Source organism: Nematolebias whitei, chromosome 12, assembly GCF_014905685.2.
Source record: "Nematolebias whitei isolate Nwh7 chromosome 12, NemWhi1, whole genome shotgun sequence".
NCBI classification, from domain to species: Eukaryota; Metazoa; Chordata; class Actinopteri; order Cyprinodontiformes; family Rivulidae; genus Nematolebias; species Nematolebias whitei.
This window is the reverse complement of record NC_056509.1, coordinates 46,659,590-46,665,221: the sequence shown is the minus strand read 5'-3', so window position 1 is coordinate 46,665,221 and position 5,632 is coordinate 46,659,590.

The window sequence follows — 5,632 nt, the reverse complement described above, 5'->3', positions numbered from 1 at the left end:
GTCCATCCATCCATCCCTCTGTCCAGCCACCATCCATCCATCTATCCATCCACCATCCATTCATACCTCTTGTCCATCCATCCCTCTGTCCATCCATCCATCCATCCATCCATCCATCCATCCATCCATCCATCGCAGCTGCTAGCTCTCCAGCGTTCCTCCGCCTGAACCATCTGAGTGAAGCGAGCGCGCACGGGAGGACTCGCAGTTTCAGTTCTTCAAAATTTCAAGCGTCAGTCAAAAATTGCGTCATGAATATGGAAAATAAACTTATATAAGTCGCAGGACTGACAAATCTATGAAAAAACTAGGACTTATACTCCGTAAAATACGGTATTTAAGAATTAAACCCGAATCTGCTAAAAAAAACTAAAAGTAATTTATTGACTTATACGCATCCTCCCTTAAAATCCTCCAAACCAACCTTTGAAACATGACACACTGACTAAAAATAGTTTCAGTCTGACAAACAGAGGCGTCATTTGGGTGAGACGGTGAACAGGCAGGTCTGAAGAGCCGCCATGTGCTTTAAAACACGATGACCGCGTGCAGTTTCGACAGAGCTGCGAGTCAGCTGCGGCCTCATGACCCCGTGATCCGAAACCACAGGCTGAAAGCTCTGTGGCGAAAACGTGTCACCGGGTCGGCTGTGCTGATGTAACGTTGCCTGTCATCCTGAAACGCGTTCAGAGCGCCGCCGCTGAATCACGTGGCGTGGCAGAACGGAGCCTTTGTTCTGGTAAATCACAAAAAGAAAAGGCTTTATTTGCTGAACGTGCGGTGAGACGGTTTTTCACGAGAGCTCTCCGCTGAACGGAGTCACGCTCCAAGCTGCAAAACAAGTTGACTCGAACGAGTCTCCGCCACATGACGGTGTGTCAGAGGCTGAACTTTTGTTGTTCCCGCTCCACGCCGGCTGATGCTCTCTGCTCCGGTTGTAGCGCAGCTGGAAATCCCCTTGTTGTTGAGCTGAGGGTGGAGACGAAGAACCGCTGATGGTTCTGATCCGTAACAAACGCCTCATTATTCAGCATAAAGCACGTGAGCAGATTCAAGATGGTAAACAAAAGTCAAGTCATTTACTTAGAAAGCACATTTAACAACAGCAGCTGTTACATAAGTGCTTAACAATAAAAACCAACGGCAGCAATTTAAAGGAAAAATAATTAAGAGCATCAAAAGAAAAACATAAAATAATAAAACACTAAATCAAATCACACTGTGTTAAAGGTCAGAGAAAACAGGAAGTGAAGTGTTCTGTCTAATGTTGGGGGCAGATTGTTCCAGAGTTTAGGACCACGACTGAAAAGGCCCGATCTCCTCTGAGCTTCAACCAAAAGCAGCTGGTCAGATGATCTCAGGGCCAGAGAAGGAACATCTGCCTGAAGTAGAGGAGAGGTATGAGGGTGCAAGGTCGTTCAAGCACTTAAAGGTCAACAGGAGAATTTTAAAATATATTCTGATACGTACAGGGAGCCAGTGAAGGGAGGACAAACTGAGTAAATATGATCAAACCTACGAGTTCCTGTTAAGAGCTGAGCTCCAGCATTTTGGACGAGCTGGAGACGTGAAAGGGAGACCTGACTGACCCCATCATAAAACACATGACAGTAGTCCAGCTGGGCTATAATGAATACATGGACTATTTTGTCAAGATCAGATCTGGTCGATACTGATTTAAGCGAGCGGCTTCGGATGTTATCAGTCCATTAAATGGCCGTTATTAGTTGTTATCATCCCCATATGTAGCGGTCAAACTGTCCCACCTACCTCCTAGTAGGTTTAAAGGTACATTGTTATCGTTATTATTGCTGATAATAGGCAGCGTCACACGGGGGTAAACCAGGAAGTGTCTTTTTAGTTGTTTTCAGCTTACGTAACCCTTTTCCTAAACGTAAGCTTACACCTGACCCCGAGGACCAACCCTAAACTTAACCCCCTTACCCGTGTGCCTAAACCTAACCAAGACCCTAAACCTAACCGCCAGACCCTTTACTCTAAACTTAACCACGTGAAGCTATTATGAGCGGTAACAAAGGTAAAAACGGAACCTATTGTCATCGCTAACAACGTACATTTAAACCCACTGGGAGGTACAGGAGGGGCAGTCTGACCGCTACATATGGAGATGATAACAACTAATAACGGCCATTTAATGGCTGATGACATCCGAAGTGGGTGTTTAAGCTTAGATATCTGCCTCAACTGGAAAAAGCTTTTCTGCAGAACAGAGTTAATCTGTTTATTAAACGTAAAGTCAGAGTCTAAAACCATCTGGAGATTAGTAACAGACTGTTTAAAGATATGGCTGAGGAGAGTCAAGGTTTACAGGATCAGAGACAGCGGTAGAGCTAGAGCTAAACACAATAACATCAGTCTTCTGGTCATTAAAATAAAAAAAAATTGAAGCTATCCATGCCTTGATATCATCAAGACATTTTAAAAGAGGGTGAATGGAGCAAGAACTGTGGAGTTTTAATGGCAGATAAATCTGACAATCATCAGCATAGCAGTGAAAAGAAAGACCATGTTTCCTCAGACCCCAAAGGGAGCAGATAAAGTGAAAACAGAAGGGGTCCAAGAATCGAGCCCTGCGGAACACCGCAGGAATGTGGCGCTAAAGCAGAAAATATATATTACCAACATTAACATAAAAGCTCCTGTCACTCAGATAAGAATGGGACCACTCTAATGTTGCACCTGTAATCCCAACCCAGCGTTCTAACCTCGATATAAGGATCCCGTGGTCAACAGTGTCCAAAGCAGCATAAGGTCCAGGAGTACAAGGATCACAAACTGACCAGAGCCATTTGCTAAAAGAATATTGTTACAAACCCTTTCTAAAGCTGTTAAAGATCTCAAAAATTCTGCTCTCGTTTCAAAACTCATTTACTTGAATAAAAACTATTTTCTCCAGGATTTTGGAAAGAACAGGAAGTTTTGAGAACAAAACAATGAGGATGTTGAGAATCGACACAGTTCAGCCGTTTTCGAAGAGCCTTGAAAACGTGCGTGCTTCATAGAGCTCGGAGTACATGTTGTGAAGCACTCTCAGCTACTACCACAACTAATTTCAGCTCAACATCTGTTCAGTTCAGCGAAGTGAAACTATTTTTGTTTTTTGAACCCGTCCAGAGGACCAGACTTAACTTTTTTAGATTGTCTACCTGGATTACTGAACATGCATCAGGATATTTTTGTGTAAGCTGATGTTGATTAGCTGTGGCAGCATTAGCTTGATGCTCCACCCCCATCGATTGTCACAAATACCGTATTTTCCGGTGTATAAGTCAGTTTTTTGCATGTATTTGTCAGTCCCGCGACTTGTATGAATTTTTTTTCCATATTCATAACACAACTTTTGACTGACGCTTTAAATTTTGAAAAACTGCAACAGCGAGTCCTCCTGTGCGCCCTCGCTTCACTCAGCTGGTGCAGGCGGAGGAACGCTGGAGAGCAAGTGGCACCAGCTGCAATGGATGGATGGATGGATGGAAGGATGGATGGAAGGATGGATGGATGGATGGATGGATTGATGGATGGATGGATGGATGGCACCGCACAGGTGAAATGAAGCTGTTTTGACCATTAAATAAACGCATAATAAATGCGACTTATCCGCTGAAGCAACTTATGTGTGTTTTTTTCCACTTCATTTTTTGACAGATGCGACTTATACTCCAGAAAATACGGTAATTGATGTGAAAACAACAAAGAAGTCATACTTTTTCACCAACTGACATTTAATGTTTAATTTTCCCAATAAAATATCTTAATAAAGATCTGATTCTAGAAACAGTTGTCCGTGAATTTATCTTAAAAACAAAAGTGTTGTAATAATTTTTCACATTATTATATTTTATACAAAACTCCTGTGGATGTACACTTCACCCTTCTTTAGATAAAACTGTTAAGATTGTCTTTTTAAAACCAGTCAACACATTAAATGACCACTAAAGATGCATCATAGTACAAACATCACCAGTTTGTTTCAGGAAAACATCTAATAGAAACAAAAACTACGATCATGTTTCACTTTTATGAAGCAGTGAATAACTCGACTCCCAGTTGGCTTCAGAACAGACCGAGTCGTTTCGTGTTTGTCAAAGTTCAGTTTCAATGGGAGCGAGACGTTTAACGACGTTTACAACCACAATAAGTCTTATCAATCCAACGTCTTCATCAGAGTACAAACATTTAAAATAAAGAGATGACCCGAGGTTTATAATCCCTGGAACGACTCCAAGTTGGTGACAAAAACAACAAAGAGCCGTTGTCTGCTCGGCACAAGTGATGGGGATATGGAAGGAATGTTTTGTGAAGGGAGTGCTGGATCTTGGATAAGAAGCTTGTGGGCGAAAACCTTATCTGTAAAACGTCAAAGGTGATCCGACTTCATGGAGACGTCGTACCATGTTGGCTCATGGCACAGGAAAATTATGAACATGGGAGGTAGCTGCAACATTTTTTATACCAACTCAAATAACCATAAACAACATGAATCATGTAGAGCGTCATTAAAGCCCAGGAAGCAGCGTAGTACTTCTACTGATACTGTTGTTCACAAGGATCTTTAACCAGCCAGCAAGCAGCAGGTGGCATCTGATCTGTGCGTGGTGATCTTAAAATGTTGCTGTTTGAACAAACTAGTGCTGCATTTATTTAACAAGTCAATAAATTATCAAACCTTCAAAACCAGACCAGGAAGAAGCAAGTAAAACACAAAATAACTGACCCTGATGCATGCTCAGTAATCCAGGTAGAAAAATCAAAAAAAGTTAAGTCAGGTCCTCAGGACGGGTTCAAAAAACAAACCAAGAAAAAGTAGAAACATTTCGTCTTTCATCCGAAAGTCTTCTTCAGTGTGAGGTGCTGCATCAGCCCAGTCTTCTTCATTCAACCTTTATTTAGACAGGTTAATCCCACTGAGCCTCGGGACTCGTTTACAAGAGTCACCTGATTTCTTTAACAAAGAGCGATGGCAACAATAGACACAAAAGAGGCAAACAAATTTAAATTTCTTTTTTTATAAATAGCACCTTCTCATAGTCATCATATATTCATCAAAATGAATGACCGTTAAATCAACGGCCCAGCGTTGTTTGAAGAGGTGCACACCCCCTGCTGCCCGTCATGCACACGTTCTAGACAAATCACACGCTGAAAAATGAAACAGTGGCCATTTTGGTCAAATGTCAAAGGTATTAGGTACAGTCGCATTGAGAGATGTCCTGAGATGTATTGGCACTCAGAGCGGGATGACTCAACTACTACCACACCAAACTTCAGCTGAATACCTGTGACTGCGTTACAGCCACTTTTGTTGAGCTGACATCCTGAAATGGGTTTCAGCAATGATTAGTCAGCTGAACGCAATGATAAATCAGCCGAACGCAATGATTAATCAGCCGAACGCAATGATTAATCAGCCGAACGCAATGATTAATCAGCCGAACGCAATGATTAATCAGCCGAACGCAACGATTAATCAGCTGAACGCAACGATTAATCAGATGAACGCAACGATTAATCAGCTGAACGCTATGATTAATCAGCTGAACGCAACGATTAATCAGATGAACGCAACGATTAATCAGCTGAACGCAACGATTAATCAGCTGAACGCAACGAT